The 18,013-nt window shown below is 48.2% G+C and overlaps 1 long non-coding RNA gene across 1 annotated transcript in view; it reads right to left on the bottom strand.

Moving 5' to 3' along the window:
• Positions 1 to 1,118: 1,118 nt before the first annotated feature.
• Positions 1,119 to 18,013, bottom strand: part of LOC123377005 — a 51,252-nt gene continuing 34,357 nt past the window's right edge. The window contains exon 3 of the long non-coding RNA XR_006582036.1: positions 1,119 to 1,340. This is a non-coding gene — a long non-coding RNA (uncharacterized LOC123377005). The remainder of the gene's footprint in view (positions 1,341 to 18,013) is intronic.

The following is an 18,013-nucleotide window of genomic DNA, read 5'->3' as shown; positions in this document are numbered from 1 at the left end:
CCGTTAAATGCAGCTAGTTTTCCCACAAAAGCTCGAACATTATGGCACTACCATGTATGTTTAGAGCTTTATCTTGTATGGGCCTCTATGAGCAAGGCCCATCTCCACCTTCAGTAGCCCAAGAAATCAAACAGGGGTCCAACTTACAAGCTTTCCATCTGGATCTGAACTTCACAGTAGTTCAAAGCACTTTGGATCCAGTGATCTGGTTCTGGCCCAGCTCTACAAAAGCATCAGCCAAAATTTTCAAGAGTGCCTAAGGATTTGGGCCGCCTCAAATCTCAGGTGCCCAACTCGAGAGAGCCTCAAAGGTCCTTATGTTCAGAAAGCACCGAGCCAGTAAATCTAATATTAGAATCACCTAATAGAAACATTAGGATTGCTGAAAATATTTGCAATTCACTGAGCAAACCCCCAGCATTCGGTTTGCACTTTCAATTTCTTTTTTGTACATGTGGGCCAATTTTAGAAAAAAACAAACCAAACCAAACACTGAAAAATGTCATACTGTGAAGGTCAGGAGGGATCTTATGATCATCTTAGGACCTCCTGCATCATACGGGCCAGAGAACCCCCCAGTAATTTCTGTATCAAGCCCATAACTTTGGTTTGAGCTAGAGCATATCTTCTGGGCAATCATAGTATTTTGTTCTAAAAGAGACTTTTTTGGTGGGAGGGAATGGGTGAATTTGATAAAACCATGCTCCTATTTTAAAGAGAAGACTGAAATTTTCAAAATTTCAAATTTTAGCATTTTATTCTCAAGATCAAGTTTTGCACTGAACCACATAACATTTAGAAATACCACATGCACCAGTGCAATCAATCTGTTTGCATTTCAGGGACACAAAATTTTATGTAGTTAAATGGAGAATACTTTTAGTGAAAAAAATACTTGAGGTTTTCAGGCCCACACTTCAGAGCAACATCTTTCCAATGTACATCAGCTCTGATTGTTTTCTCAGACGAAACAGACAGGACCAAACATTCCAGTAAATGAAGGAAAAGTTATGTGATTTTTTTGGCCACTGTCATTATTTTCATTTCCCTCCCAAACTCCTTCACTGCCCCCCCCCCAAAAAATGATTGAAAAAATACCGCAGCAGATGTCTGGCCCGTTTGATCTTGAGCCTGAATAGAAACTAAAAGGGATTCAAGTCTCTGATTATGGAAAAGAAGTAGAAGAAAGAAAAAAAATTCTAACAAGGAAGTCATGAAGGAGAAGGTTTGGCTTTGATCTCTCCATTGAACTTACTTACTTAGAGTTTTCTCTTCTCCTTGCAAAGCTCTGCTGTTGTGTCGCTGTTCTGCAGGATCACAGGGGCAATGTTTTACATGATCTGCTCAAAAGAAAGCAAGTTACTTTAGGCAAAATTTCCAGCCATTGGTTAAAAAAAAAAAAAACCCAGAAAATATGGATTCGATTTGTCTGTGGTGAACCCAGTTCTCAAGTCATTGACGCTATTTCGATTCCTAGCCTTATTAACAGGCTAGGAACCTTGGCTGGCTTGTTCATTTTAATTCCTAATTTACACATCCTCATGTGTGCCCTACTGAAGGAAGTCTAGAGCTGAGGAAGCAGCAGTTAGAAATCAGAGAGATAACATTAAAGAGCATTAGGTGGCATTCAAATCCAGCCTACTCAAAAGGCTTAGTCATTTTTTAACAGTAAAAATAACCCTGGGAATTCTAAAGGTTCGTTTACTATAAATTCCCAGCTCACATGGTCTCCGGATATGTTAGAGAGACAGATTTAGGTTATTTGCATTATCTGAGACTCCTCTTGCCTCTTTGTCTAGATGGATTTATCATTTAAATCACACAAATTCACACAGCTCTCAGGATTACTGCTTGACTCCAAAGAGAATAACTAAAGCTGGACGGAAATGAGAACCTTTTACTCAAATCCTCTGAACTCTGGTGGGTCAGATAAAAAGAACCTAGATGCAAATCACTCTTTGCTGCGGGTTGCAAAGTAACCCACACCTGCCCCATTCTGCCCATGATAGAGATGGGCCACAACCCAAACCACCCATCCCCCAAGCTTTCTGGATAAACAGAACCTCAACACAAACTCCCCTCTGGTTTTGATTTTTCAAAACCAAACCCTGTGTTTCTCAGTCCATGTCTGAAATGCAGGTGTAATTAGAAGAAACACTTTGTGAAAATGGCACGTTCCTACTGGCTCCTATTTTCAAAAGAGCTCAGCACACTGGGTCTATCAATAAGTATCACAATGGAAGCTGCTGGGTGCTTCGCACTTCTGAAAATTTAGCCTTTGTTCAGGGACCTGAATGGGAGTCAAGCACTTGTGAAAACCGTGCTCCACGATGCCACTATCATTTCTTAGGGCTTGGCTACACTTACAAGTTGCAGCGCTGGGAGTTACAGCGCTGGTCATGCAGCTGTGGAAGGGCCAGCGCTGGAGTGTGGCCACACTGACAGCTACCAGCGCTGCGGTGTGGCCACACTTGCAGCACTTTCCAGCGCTGTATTGAGAGGTGCATTGTGGGCAGCTATCCCACAGAGCACCTCGTCCCGTTTTGGCGCCGTTTTGGCGCTGAGTATTGTGGGAAGGGGAAGGAAGTGTGCGGGTCATTCCGCTTCCTGTTTGCCAGCGCCCCGTGGTGCATCGCTTCACATCCCAGCATTCACTCTTTCCAGCAGCGTTTGGCGCCATTGTGAGTGTCTTTCTGTTACTCTCTGTGTGAATCGCGATTTCTGTGGCAAATGGAGCCCGATCTGCTGAGGACTCTGCTGATGAGTGTCACCAGCACAACACGTTTGGCAGTCCAGCTATTCCTTCAGCTCCAAAGTGACAGTGAGGATTCCGACGATGATATCAATATGGATTTGCCTGCCGCGTGTGACACTAAAGTGCTTGCGGCATTTACGGAAATGCTCAGCACCGTTGAACGCCGCTTTTGGGCTCGGGAAACAAGCACTGAGTGGTGGGATCACATCGTCATGGAAGTCTGGGATGACGAGCAGTGGCTGCAGAACTTTCGTATGAGAAAAGCCACTTTCATGGGACTGTGTGCTGAGCTCGCCCCCACTCTGCGGCGCAAGGACACAAGATTGAGAGCTGCCCTGACGGTGGAAAAGCGAGTGGCTATTGCAATCTGGAAGCTGGCAACTCCAGACAGCTACCGGTCGGTCGGGAACCAGTTTGGTGTGGGAAAGTCGACCGTGGGAATCGTTTTGATGCAAGTTTGCAAGGCAATTAATCGCATCCTGCTAAGAAAGACCGTGACTCTGGGGAGCGTGCAGGACATTGTGGATGGCTTTGCACACATGGGTTTCCCTAACTGTGGAGGGGCGATAGATGGGACGCATATTCCTATTCTGGCCCCCCCCCACCTGGCATCAGAGTACGTTAATCGGAAGGGGTATTTCTCTATGGTTCTCCAGGCGCTTGTGGATCACCGCGGGCGTTTCATTGACATTTACACAGGCTGGCCTGGAAAGGTGCATGATGCACGCATCTTTCGGAACAGTGGCCTGTTCAGGAAGATGCAGGCAGGGACTTTTTTCCCAGACAGGAAGATCACAGTAGGGGATGTCGAAATGCCCACTGTGATCCTTGGAGACCCCGCGTACCCGTTACTGCTCATGAAACCCTATACAGGGAAGCTTGACAGGAGCAAGGACCGGTTCAACTACAGGCTGAGCCGGTGCAGAATGACTGTGGAGTGTGCTTTTGGGCGTTTAAAAGCCCGCTGGCGTTGCTTGTATGGGAAGCTAGACTTGGGGGAAAGCAGCATCCCCGCGGTTATATGCGCTTGCTGTACCCTCCATAATATTTGTGAAGGGAAGGGTGAAACATTCAGTGAGGCATGGACCACCGAGGTTCAAGTCCTGGAGGCTGAATATGCACAGCCAGAGAGCAGGGCTAATAGAGAGGCCCAGCACAGGGCTACAAGGATTAGGGATGCCTTGAGGGAAGAATTTGAGGCTGAAAGCCAACAATAATGTTTGCTGCCTTGCATGGGAGTGAATTGCACTGCTTACACTGTTATTCTATTATCCATAATAATAATATGATTTGTAGTGCCTCTTTCTTTACTGGGCTAAGGTATCTTTCACTATCTGCTATAATAAAGACTGTTTTCAAAGCCAAGAATTGTTTTATTGAAAAGAAAAAAACTTCCTTGACAGACAGACAGACACACAACATTTCATGAACACAAGAGGGCAGGGGTGTGGGTTGGTGAACTGTACAGTCACAAGTTTGCATATGCCCTGTCTGGATTGCTGTTTAATGAATCCTGCACTTCAGGGTTCATATACTGCATGGTGATGGGGGTTGAATGCAGAGGGTAAGGGTGGTGGTAGGTATCAGGGCTGGTTGGGGAACATACAGGTGTTGGAGGCAGCTGGTGGTGGTAAGAACCTGGATGCTGGGGAAAGGTGGTTTGAGCTGACATTGGGGCACAAGGCACAAAGGACGGGGCGGGTGGGGGAGTAGCACGGTAGTGCTCTGCTTGCATGGCAACGAGTGACTCTATAGACTCCGCTTGGCGCTCCAGGATGCTTAGCAGCCGCTCCGTGGTTTTCCTCTTGGCCACTGCATTTCTCTTGCGTGTCCTGCTTTCTTTCTCTCGCCAATCCTTCAAGTCCTTACTCTCTCGAGCAGACTGATTAAGAACAGTTTTCAGCATGTCTTCTTTGCTCTTTCGGGGATTTTTTCTCAAATTTTGAAGCCTCTGTGATGTTGAACATCTGGGCAGTCCAGTAGTCAAGGTCACTGTAGAAACAGAAATGACAACATTTAACACGGGCAGCATTGTATCCACTATCTCCAGACATGAATTGTTACACTGAGGGAGTGAGTTCTTATTTAAGCATTCTTTTACCCACACGCATAACACTACAGAAGCCACGACATGGTGAGTGAGCAGTGCTTATATGGGGAGAAGTGGGGCTTGGGTGTAAGAGGGGAGCTGGTTGCTTCGGGTAATCTGGAGTGCTAGAGGGGTTGAGTGAAATGCAGATGCAGGGGTGATCTTATCTCCCTATCTCTTCACTAAAGAGTCTCCCAACATTTTTCACAGGACTTAATCCTGGAAGATGTTTCCCTACTGCGAGTCACTAGGGAACAGCGGGGGGCTCTTTTAGAGCAATGTGGATTCCGCCCGGGACCCTATGCGGCTTGCCTGTGTTCAGAAATGGTCCCCCCACCACTGGCAGAAGAGTGGCGCGGACGCGTCACCGTCACTGGGACAAGGGACACAGTGGCTCTGCCTATAAACCTGCGCAGGCATATTGCCCACGCTCTGGATGAAGCTTTTGCTGAGATAACTGAGGCAGATTACCGCGACGTGATAGACCACATCAACGGGCTATTCCACATCTAGAGGCTGGCATGCATGCATCCATAACCCCCCCTCCTCTCCAGAAACATTTCACCCAGAAAATAAAAGCCGCTTACCGGTAACACGCTCCTCTGCTTGTCCTTCTGCAACTGCTGGCTGCTGCGATTGGGTGCTTTCCTCCTGGCTTGAGAAGAGCTCCTGGCTGCATGCCTCCAGGGAATCTGCGGTTTCTTCCCCCATGCCAGGAGCTTCACTCGCGGTTTCCTCCCCCCCCCACGCCTCCGCCTCCGCCGCCTCCTCCGCCTCCTCCTCCTGTCCCCCAGCCTGCTCAGAAGTGTCCATCGTTATCCTGGGATTGGCAGTGGGGTCACCCCCAAGTATCTCATCCATCTCCCTGTAAAAACGGCAGGTCGTGGGAGCAGCTCCGGATCGTCGATTCCCCTCTCGGGCTTTGTAATAGGCACTCCGCAGCTCTTTAATTTTCACCCTGCATTGTACTGCGTCCCGATCATGGCCCCGATCCAGCATGGCCCTTGATATCTGCTCAAAGATATCGTAATTCCTACGGCCGGAGCGCAGCTGTGCCTGAACAGATGCCTCACCCCAAACACTGATGAGGTCCTGCAATTCACCAGTGCTCCATGCTGGGGCTCGTTTGCCGCGTGGAGGCATGGTCACCTGTAACTGATTAAAAGTGATTGCACTCCACACCTGGCTGCAGCAAACAGGAAGGAGATTTTTAAATTTCCCGGGGCATTTACAGGGCGGGTCACCTGAGCCAAGAGCAGTAGAGTGCAAACTGATGTGCAGAGTGGCTGAACAGGAATTCTGGGATACCTCCTTATTCCCTGGAGGACAGGTAAAGCGCTGGTGAGTGTCCACACCTGCTGGGCAGCGCTGGATCACCAGCGCTGCACTCCTTATACCCCTGCCGGGATGGGTTTTCAGCCAGCGCTGCAACCAGGGAGTTGCAGCGCTGGTTGTGCCCTGCAAGTGTGGACGGGGTGTTGTTGCAGCGCTGGAAAGCCTCCACCAGCGCTGCAACTTGTAAGTGTAGCCAAGCCCTCAGTCAGTTTTCAGACTATACATAAACTTTAGTTTTTTTAGGGTTTTTGTGAAAATTAACTGACGACTCATGCCCATAGTAAACACAGTATGTCTGCCTGAGCATTCAGTAAGGAGCTGCAAAGGGGTCCTGAATAATTCCAACAAGTCATGCATTTAACTTTGTCTGTTCTGCTGTTTGCAAAATATCTGTTAGGATGGGACAGGGGCTGAAATTGTGCCTCCTTTCTCCTTGCATGCCTGTGCAGGGACCAGCAACATCTGGCCCTCTCTATCTGATACAGGCATAGATATGTATTAATCTTCATCAGCACTGAAATGCAGCCACCTCTGGAGTGGAATTTGGCAGCCACTGCACAGCGCACAGCGGTAAGCAGTGGAAGTGAATTCCTTATCTATTGGACTCTGTGTGCTGGAATTTAGTAAGATTCAAAGAAGGATTAGACAGTTATGTGGAAGCAAGCAAGAGTTACAATAGTTAATGTTAGATAACAAATGTCTTGGATGGGAGATGAAACCTCCTGCTTCAGGGCTGACACCAATCTCTAATGATTAGGAGCTAGGATGGGACTTCCATACGTAGCAGATTATACATCTGTCTGTTGCTGGGCTCTTGCTCCTCCCTCTGAAGCAGCTGGTGCTGGCCACTGTCAGAGACGGGCTGCTGGAGAGATGGGCCATGGATCTGAGCCAGCCTGCGGCTCCTATGTTCCTACACAGGCAGGTAGAATGTAAGTATCCCAGTTGATATTTGGCCAAGGCCGCAGAGCTAAAACCCTACCTATATGGGCTCTTCCATAGCCCAGCCTCTGGGGCCTCCACTCTATCTCTGGCAGCTGCACTCATTCACCACCCTCGCTGGTAACCAGGCTAATTATTAAAGGACATACATATTAAAGGCAACAAGCAGCCAGATACGGAGCCCTGGTGTACTCAGTGCACACATGGGATCCGAGTCCCGCAATCCCTCTGCGCATGGAGCTCCCACTGGCTGCAAGGATCTGGCTCTGCAAGTGTAAGATTTATGAAAGATTTATGCCCAGCCCCTGTGGATTTTCATAGCCAGAGGACCTGGGCTTTGCCTGTTTGCCTGCAGGATGCACTTCTGAAGGTGCTCAGTAGGCGTCCTTTCCTTCCTTGCTCACGCTTGACGCGCCCACATGCCCCAGGGGTGATGATGCACAGACCACATCCAAACACACACAGTGCAGTAGAAAACATTTCTGAAAAATGCAGCTGTTTAAACTGACCTCACCTGAGGAACAATCCCTGCTTGTGCTCCTGAATCGCCCCTCCTTGCGTACTGCGAAAATGTGGGGGTATAGCTCCCTGTGCGGAAAGCTCTGATCCTCCCCGGCTCAGGAAGTCTCCTTAGCCCTGGCTGCAAGGCCGAGCTGGCAACAGATCAACAGTGGGATCATCTGCAGGGAAGTAACACCCATTCCTAATTCCCCTTTCTCCAGAGTGTGGAAAACAAGCACAAATGAGGTCAGAGGCACGCCGGGGGGGACCCACTGCTGGGCATCAAGTGGGGCTCATGACATGGGGGGCCCAGCGGTGTAAGTTCCTCCACTGGCACATGTATCTGGCAAAAGACAAACTCCTCAGCAGGTGACGGCACAGCCACAGCTTCTCTCCTATGGTGGTAAGTCTCTTCTCTGACTGCAGCCAGGAACGCCCTGGCTCCGGAGAAGGGGTGTTATTTCACATTTATTAGAGAAGAGCAAAGGAGCTGATGTTTGGGTCTCCATTAGGTTTTGGCTGGGGTTCAGGCTGTGGGTAGAGGCTGAATGAGCAGGGTTTGGAGAGGCTGCCATCTTGCAAGCTGCTCTGGTGAGATTAAAGCCACCTATCGCCTTACTGGAACAATGGGCCTTCTCTGACCTGGACCCAAAAGCATAGGGGTAAGTAGGCATGCAGGAACATGAAGCTGAGCCCACCGGATTGTCCTGGTGGGTGGGTTTGGCTGTGAGGGCCCGGGACAGGTGCATCTCTATTTGCAGAGTGCCATCCATGTGCACGTGGCTGTACCACAGCAGGGCTGCATGAGATGGGGAAAAACAGGTTTCCAATCCTAAGCCTCCTTTCCAGTAAATGAGCTGCACTTTGAGCCATGGCCACACCACGCTCCATTCAGGGAGCGATTAACGTCCCTGGGGAGCGGCTAGCCGAGCAGCTAATTAGTCCTGAGGGTGAGGATTTCACCCACCGCATGTGCTGGCCTACAGCAGCCACGTCAACGGCATCTCTCCGAAAGGGCCAGGCAATTTCTACAACAAGGTCACACCTTGCAGGTCAGAAACCATTCAGTCATCACTTGCGAGGTTCGTCTGTTGCTTTGTGGGGGTGCTCTTATTCTGGAACAAGAGTACTTGATCTTAATCTACGGTTAGATTACATTAATTTGGAATAAGACATTCTTATTCTGGAATAAGAGCTTCCAAACATGGAGTTAATCAGAAATAGCTATTCTGCTTTCCACGTACACCCTGCCTTATTCTGAGGTAATTTCATGTGTAGACAAGCCTTTGCTGTATGTCCACGTGGCCAGACAGCAAGTGCGAAAAATCGGGACAGGGTGGGGGGTAATAGGCGCCTATATAAGACAAAGCCCCAAATATCAGGACCACCCCTATAAAATCAGGACATCTGGTCACCCTAGCAGGAACAGCACTGAAATGAGAGGAGAGGGTGCTGTTTGCATTCACTGCCATGGAAGAACATCCATTAAACAGAGCGGGGTGAAAAATTTCTGCCAGAATTTTTCCTTGAACTTGATGAAAAATGGCCTTTTTTAGAAATGAAAAGGTGTACGGAAAATTATCTTTACATTTGAAATTTTGTATAGTATAACAACAAAAGATTTTTTTTTTAATTTTCGAAGGGTAAATGTTTTCAGTTTTTGAAAACCAAAACATTTTTGTTTTTTTCCTCAAAATAAAACAAAGACAGAAAATTTCAGGGATTAAAAACAGCAAACTTTTTTTTCTTTGCATAAAAAACCGTTTTCCAACTGACTCTAGTGCTAAATAACTCTGTGCTAATCCACTGAGAACATTAGACCTCCAGGGACCCATGTTGTATCTAAGACCTTCCGAAAAAAGCTTGTACCTTCCACCAACATAAGCTGGTCAATAAACTATATTACCTCCCCTGCCACTCTCATGTCCAGTGACATCAGTCCATCTAGGCCATGAGCTGGCCCTCAGCTCTATGGTATCCTAGCACCTGTGGGAGGTTTCCCATGGACTTCAATGGGGCAGTTCAGGCCCCAGCTGTTCCCAACTCCTGTGTTTGCTCTGAGCTGCAGTGGCCTCTGTTTCTAGCTCATCTTACAAGGTAAGATGTGGGTCAGTAGCTTTAAAGGGGCCAGTCCGTGGGCCTGCAGGGGCCTGCACCATCAAACACAAAGGGGGTGATTCTGCCCCCAGAGCAGTGTAACATTTTCACCGTCAGAGGATTTATTTCTGGTTTACCCTGAGGTAAGTGTGGCCAGAATCCAACCCCTGGGGCTGCTCCCTTGGGCTGGCAGCAACACAAAAGCTTATAGAAAAACCTGTGAACCTAGCCTCTTGGGTCTAAAAGCTGGGCTGAAAATCTCATGAGAACAATCTCCTTACGGGGGTTTCCAGTCATTCCTGCCTCCAGCTGGGCCAGGGATACCATGGCAACAGTCTGTTATGACCACCTCACTGTTGGCCCCCTGCCTAGCAGCGTCCGGAGAGCAGCCAAGGGCTGAATGGGCCAATGCGACCTGCGCATCTCCCTTGCCCCCCAGAGGCGGATGCTCCGACGGGGTCAGAGCATGTGGGCAGGGCCATGCCTGCTCCATGGACAGAGGCCCTCAGTCTGCCAGGCAGGCAGGTTGGCTCTTTCACAAGCACTGACGGCACTCTGGAGAGTGAAAAATACATCCCAATTTTTCCTCCTCCCTGATCTGCCAGTGGGCACTCATCAGTTCAGGGCAATGTCTGACTGCGCTGCAGAGCAGGACTCAGACCCTAGTCGGTACAAGCTCCCTGACTGGCAGACAATTGTCTCAGTGACTCTCAACCTTGTCATTTCCTGTGTGTTGGTTTTCCAGTATGGTTGCTCGAAGCCGCAACACATGGAAAGCCTGGCTGAGCGCACGCAGTGTCATTTCTCCTGGGTCCGGCCCCTCTTTAATGTGGGTAATCTGTGTGCTGTATACATGCAGCCCTGAAACAATGCCCGGTAATTGCCTGAAAGAACAACTGGCTGTGAATCTGGGCAGCGGCCCATGAGAGACTTTCATGGCATCAGTTGCTTTAAAAATCAAAGCATATGTTTCTGCTGTTGTCAGTGGCTCAATGTGTTTCTCATTCTGGATTCTCCTTTCCGAGGAACAACAATAAAATGCTTCACTTCTATTGTCCCTTCTAGCTAAGGTTCTCAAAGCATTTTGCAAACGTGGATGACTGCAGTCTAAAAGCATCCCTGTGAAATCCTTGTGCAGTTCATTATCCCCATTTTACAGGTAGGGAAACCACAACCCAGATAAATCAAGTGATTTGACCAAAATCACACAGACAGTTTGTGGCAGAGCCAGGGACAGAATGCAGCTCTCCTGTCTCTCAGCCCTGTGCATGAACCACAAGCTCCTCTCAGGTTCTAAGTCACAGTATCTTTGCTGTGTGAAATGTCTGTTACAAAACCCCCAAGCTCCCTGGGTTACAGGGATAGTTACAGACTTGAAACCTCAGCCTTTTGAGCAAACTCAGGCTGAGCTTGGAGCGAAGGAAGAAAGAAAGCTTTTTCTTTACAACTCCATGGAGAAAAACTGAAATTTAAAGATACTTGTCACATAAGACTCAACCCAGCCTACCCAGGGAGCCCCCACAAAAGGGCATTGTGCTACTGCATGATAAATAGAGGCCCTGATCTCGTAAGGACTCCATGTGCTGGACTGCATTTAACTCAGGATCGCCTGGACAACTGGGTTCAGGTAGTGAAACTGACCCACAGTTTCACTCCTGAAAGTTAGATAGGCACAAAGGAGGCGGTTTTGTTGGGGTTGCTGTTATACAGATACATAAAGAATGGTGAAAAGTAACTCAAATACCCTAGACACTTTCATTTTGAATAATCAGAGGTGTGGATACTTAAAAAAAATGTTTGGTTTTTTTACCATAGGGCTGTTATCTTGTCAATGTGCCCATTAGGGAGAGAGGTTATTTGTTAACAGCAAACTGATCCCAAGACACTGGTGTAATGCATCCGACGAAGTGGGTATTCACCCACGAAAGCTCATGCTCCAATACATCTGTTAGTCTATACGGTGCCACAGGACTCTTTGCTGCTTTTACGTGTAATGCTGTGTGCCTGTCTCAGTTTTCTTGTTCTTAGTTTAAGCCTAGACGCTGATGTAGCTTGGTCATTCTAAACTGCAGTTTTCCAAGGCACGAGGACAGGAAGCATCCAACTCCTACAGAACTTGGGCAGGGCTGTGATGGGGCCTGCAAATGTACCTAATTGTAAGCTCGACTGGTAAAAAGTTGGAGAGGTTCATGAACTGTCCCAGGAAGCCGTTATATAAAACTGTTTAAGAAAAGCTGCGCAAAGGAGACACAAAGAGAGAATTAAGTTAAACAGAAAGGGTCTAGTCATACCACTCCAGGACTGTGTTAAGATTATGGCTGGTAAACAAGAGGTGCAGAGGACTAGAAATCAAGGAACCAAATTAGGCCTAATTGGTGGGCAAAATAATGAGAGGATAGATTATTCCACCCCTTGTCTGTTTGGGGCCTTTAAGGAGAGACTTTGGTGGAGAACACAAGAACTTTTACTCTCACTGCCACTGCAGTGGAAGGATTGTTGCCATGACACCTGACCATGGTAGGGACATGCTTGACCGTTATCGCTGCATCAGTGAGGACCCCGACCTGATCAGTGTGAGATCCTGCTCGGCTTTTCCCCTCCCTTGTGTGCTCATTTCTGCCCCCGACTTTCCACCTGTCCGATCAACCTCTCTCTTTCTCAGCTTTTCACCTTATCCTGAAATCCATGGTGAGAAGAGACAGCTCATCCAGCTCTGCCCAACCTGAGAAGGATCCGTGTATTGAGAGGGGCCTCACCAGCCCAACCAGATGATGTCCCTGACCCAGAAGGTGAGCCGGGATCCAGAGCAACAGCTGTGGTGGCCAATCTGCCAGACCAATACATCTGTCCCTGACTCATCAGCCTCCCATATCCTGAGAACATCAAGAAAAGCTGTATTTCCCCCATCATTGCGATCCTACCTCTTCTCTCCCATCTGTATCCGTCTGGTTTGTCTAAGGCAGGAAAGTGTCAATCTCAATTCAGATTGAACAATAGCACTAACCCTGTCTCCCCCACCAAGCAGGACTGTTTGACTGAAGAATCTCTAACCAATATTCACTGCCTCCAGAAAGGACCTGGATAGGTTTTTATTGTTTGCTTTGCATACAATCACTTTCAATGCTCTTTACCTCTTTCTGGATCTTTTCCTTGTATGTGTTTCAATCAATAACTTCCGAATCATTGGTCTGAGGTTTATAGTGAGTTTGTCATAGGACTAAACAGGCTGAGGTCTTGGTGTATCAAGCCCCAGAGCTTGTTTAGCACTGTTTAATGTTGGGCAAGGGACTGGGTTAGGTTAACATCTTTGGCCCATTTGTTCCATCTAAATTAATGCACTGGTGCTTAACTCCCATTTGTGCCTTTGACAACTTCCCCCATAATCTCTAAACCAGAGCATCAACTCTATGGCCCTTGGCCTAGAGCCAGCTGCAGGTGGGCTTTTCATCACCTGCCTGACATATTTGTTATCAGAATCTAAGCTTTCATTTAAAAAAAAAAGGAAGTTTCTAGCCTTCGTGGCTGCAGCATTACCCACCCAAATGTATTCTGAGTGGGACAGATGCAGGGATGTCTGCCTGAGTCTGCAGACAGCCTGAGTCAATGGCTCAGAAGGGTGATCTCCCCCTGCCTCATGTTACTCTGACTGGAGTGTCAGCTCTAAAGCGCAATGACGACCCTTCAGCATCCACACTAACTACTCAGCCACTACCATTTTGGTGGAGAGAAGGAAGGAGGGGGTGGGAGCAGAGCCCACTGGGGTGGGAATTGGGAGCTGTGGTGGGGAAGGGATTGCAGAGAACTGAGAGGAAAGAGGGAGGGACACAGAAAAAGGAGAGAGGGGAAGGCGGAGAAACACAGGGCAGGAACAGGGGTGCCTAACAGGGAGTGGAGGCTAAATGAAGCATGTATCAGTGAGCACTGAACCAACAAACAGTAACCACCACTGACTAAACAAAGGCCGTATCCCCCTTTGATCTTTGTGCAGATCTCCCACAGGCATCAGTGGGTGTCCCCTGTGCAAGGCAGGGAGCCCAGAATTTATACCCATGCTCACAGGCCTGAATTAAAGATGGAATTCAGCCCTCCCCTCTGAATGTGCTTGGTGCTCCTGCTGCAAGCAAACTTCGTGGTGAAGAAGCTGGGGGGAGAAGGCTGTAATCCAGCCCTGGGCAGAGGGCCTGCACAGGGCAAATGCATCACTTATGTCCCACTTCAGCTCTGTTAGAGGAGGTAGTAACACTCTGCACTGGGGGTGAATTTGGCTCACACAATTGGTCATTGCTTTGCAATTTTTGATTTGACAATCCAGCTGAAAAGAAAAAAGTACAAAAACCACTCCTCTTAAATGTATCTAGGATCTCAAGCACTGCCAGGTCAGAACACGCTGCTGTCTGGCTAGCCCCAGAGTCTGCCTCTGACAGCGGCACATGCTACATGCTTACAAACACAATCAGAGCTTCCCAGGGGTTAGGGAGTGAGCAGAGATTTCTTCCTTACCCCAGCAGGCTACCTTTCAGTGAAGGACGTGTGTGTATGTTAAAAGACAAGCAGACCCCACTCTGGATACTACAAGACTAAGATCTCGGCCCTGCAATCTGATCCATGTGGTGAACCCCAAGACCCACTGAAGTCTGTGGGGTTATGCAGAGATGACAGGATCTGAGTGGGTCAGGTGGCAGGACTGGGGCTGCTGTCAGGAAGAATCAGCAATTTCCAGTTCAAAGTTCTTACAGCAGATTTTATAAAGGAAAAGTCTCCCAGAGTTTGTTATTAAACTTGTTCCTTTCTCTGCAGTGACTGATTACTCACGTTCTCTCTCCCACCCAAACAGATTTTTTTCCCTTGGATTTACTGTACCATACCTGAGACTTCAAGACACATTTAAATGAAAAACTTGTTCTGAGCATGTACAAGGAAAAAAACTGTTTTTCTAGCTGTGGAAACCACAGCAAAGTTCGAACAGCTGTTCCATGTACCTGGCTGTGCTTCTCCCAACACAGAACAGTGTGATTTATGAAAAGGCTTTGCAAGAAAAATAAGACTTGCTGAGCTGGGTACTGAGTCCAGGTTCTAACTGAAATGCAAAGAAGGAATTTTCCTCTTTTCTTTCCTCGACACTTTCCCTAATCTACTGTGTTTACCAAGGTGCCATTGCCTAGCTTCCCTCATGCCGGTATTTTTCTTCTTCCTTTCTGATTTTTTTCCTTCTTTATTTTTAGACCATTCCCTTTATTTTACTGCTGTCCAGTGAGGGAAAACTCAATGTCCCTCACTCCTATACACACCTCTCAGACAGCTGAACAAGGTTATGTATCCTAATGTACGCTCTATGGAAAAGTTCAACAGAATGTAACAGGATGGAATCTGCTGGAATGACTCCAAAAGCGTACAAAAATGAATAAAAAATTAGGTCCTTTCTACAGAATTTTTTAAACAACTGACAGAATTTAACACAGAATGATATCCCTGCTATAGAATTCTATAGCTCTACAGAAAGGTCAGCATCCTCTGCAGACTTTTCCCACAGTGATTAAACTGCCCCTCCGTTACAACGGTCTCTGCTAGAGCTATGCAAATATTTTGGAACCTAAAATCATGGAAAACCTGCCTGGTTGTAGTTTTTGTTAGAAACTCAAAACTCAGCTGAAGTACTTCCTAAAAGTTCACCTACCTTTCAAATGAACCCTAGGCCTCAAACCTAAACTCCGACAATATCACAGATCTTCTAGTTTCACATGGCTCGATCCTGAAATCATAAAATACCCAGGGTCACTCAACAGTGCACTCAGGACTGGGATCTGCAGCAAAGCTCTCACTTACATTACTGGAGTTTTTGTCAATGATCTTAGTGGAAAGAAGATTGGTCTTTCAGGGTGAAATTCCCCCTTGCGCAGGGTGAGACACTACTTCAGTTCCACTCAAGCTCTATTTTAAGGACATAATTGATGCACACAACATGCAGTGGCTCTCTGCACAGTGGGGAAGATCACTGAGAGAACCCAACCTGCATTTAATGCAAAACAAGGCCCTGCTTCATTCCAGCAAGAGAAAAGCACAGAGAGTCTAGCCACCACCCAGGGGAACCCACCACGGGCAAATAACAGAGAACTTCCTCTGGGGCTGAGCCTCCCAAAAAGGACAAGAAATGGGGATGTATGCAAAATGCTGTCCGCCTGGGAAAAGTTTGACTCAACTGGTAGAGCTGCTGCATGTGTGATTATAAGTGTCCAGTTTCAGAGCTGGTGCTGCGGATGGGCAGGTGAATACGTGGCATAGCTTTCCCTTCAGCTAGAAAAACATGAGCGCTTAAAACATTGACTCAGCCTTGGGGGAGTGGGGGTGCATGTGTTAATATTACAGGAGAAAAGGCTTATAAACTCAAACTAGCTTAACCCCCAAAATGATGAAAACCTCAATTTCCAAAGCTTTAGTTCCTCCATAATATCTAATCAAACATCAGGTGCCTGAGTCAAGCTGGTTTGGTTGGATGAGGCTGATAAGCCAGAACATCCCTCTCATTTTGAGAAGTTGAAGCAGCAGACTCGGGTTGTGGGCCACCTTCGTCACCATCCTATAAGATGTCAATCTCCCCTCATAAACCAACCACCCTGCCACCTGTGCAAAACATCTACACGTCAAAGTGGCTTTATCTGTTTAAGCAAGGCCACTGGAGAACAGTTTATTAACTGCATTATGGGCCATTTTCCCTTTTCTTTTCTCATAGAATCATAGAATCTCAGGGTTGGAAGGGACCTCAGGAGATCATCTAGTCCAACCCCCTGCTCAAAGCAGGACCAAACCCAACTAAATCATCCCAGCCAGGGCTTTGTCAAGCCTGACCTTAAAAACCTCTAAGGAAGGAGATTCCACTACCTCCCTAGGTAACCCATTCCAGTTCTTCACCACCCTACTAGTGAAAAAGTTTTTCCTAATGTCCAACCTAAACCTCCCCCTCTGCAACTTGAGACCATTACTCCTTGTTCTGTCATCTTCTACCACTGAGAACAGTCTAGATCCATCCTCTTTGGAACCCCCTTTCAGGTAGTTGAAAGCAGCTATCAAATCCCCCCTCATTCTTCTCTTCTGCAGACTAAACAATCCCAGTTCCCTCAGCCTCTCCTCATAAGTCATGTGCTCCAGCCCCCTAATCATTTTTGTTGCCCTCTGCTGGACTCTCTCCAATTTGTCCACATCCTTCTTGTAGTGTGGGGCCCAAAACTGGACACAGTACTCCAAATGAGGCCCCAAATGAGGTAGCCTGAGTAATTTCCACCCCCATGGATTGAAAAGATAGTAGGTGCAAAGTGGGCCATTTTGTGCTCTCTCTCTATCTTATCTGTGCTTTCCATTTACCAGTAGGACTGTTTGTCACTTTTAATGGCCTTCCTTTTCTTTCCCCCATGCAATGGCAGCTCAACAAGATCGCTGTGTTCCAAATAATTCCATTCTCTGTATTTGCTGGCCCTTCAAATAGGGCAAAGAAACTAAACTATCTGTGATATCAGGATTTCTGAGCAGCTGCCCCACAGTGACTTCCTAGCTGTCTGTCTACTCCCATCAGAGACGACAACTGGCTGCAGTCATCACAAGATAAAGCTCATGAACATCACCATTCAAGTGATCAGATCTAACAATTGTCTTGGCCTCTTCCAAGATGATTTTGAATATAGCAAACACCTTGCTGACAAAGTGTTAGTGTGGTCTAGAGCAGGAGTGGGCTGTCCTGCCCGGCCCCCGAGCTCCTGGTCAGGAGGCTCACCCCAGCCCCTTCCCCGCAGCCTCAGCTCGCCCCGCCAGTGGCGCGATGCTCTGGACAGCGGGGCTGTGAGCTCCTGGGGCAGTGCAGCTGCAGAGCCGGCCTGACCCAGTCTCTGTGCTGCGTGGCGGCGGTGGCGGCACGGCCGGGCTCCAGCTGGGCGCCGCGGCTGTAGTGCTGCCAGCCACCGGTGCTCCAGGCAGCGCGGTAAGGGGGCAGGGAGCAGGGGGAGGGTTGGATAGAGAGCAGGGGAGTTCGGGGTGATGGTCAGGGGTGTGGATGGTGGTCGGGGGTGGAAACAGGGAGTTGAATGGGGGCAGGGATCCCGGGGGCGGCAGTCAGGAAGGAGGGGGGTTGGATGGGGTGGGGGGGCAGTCAGGGGCCAGGGAGAAGGGGTGGTTGGATGGGACAGGGGTCCCGGGGGGGCTGTCAGGAATGAGAGGAGGGGTTGGATGGGGCAACAGGGGCCTGGGGGCAGTCAGGGGACAGGAAGCGTGTGTGTGTGGATCAGGCAGGGGTCCCAGAGCAGCCGTCA

This window comes from Mauremys mutica, chromosome 9, assembly GCF_020497125.1.
Source record: "Mauremys mutica isolate MM-2020 ecotype Southern chromosome 9, ASM2049712v1, whole genome shotgun sequence".
Taxonomy (NCBI): domain Eukaryota; kingdom Metazoa; phylum Chordata; order Testudines; family Geoemydidae; genus Mauremys; species Mauremys mutica.
This window is presented reverse-complemented; position numbering and strand designations above follow the sequence as displayed.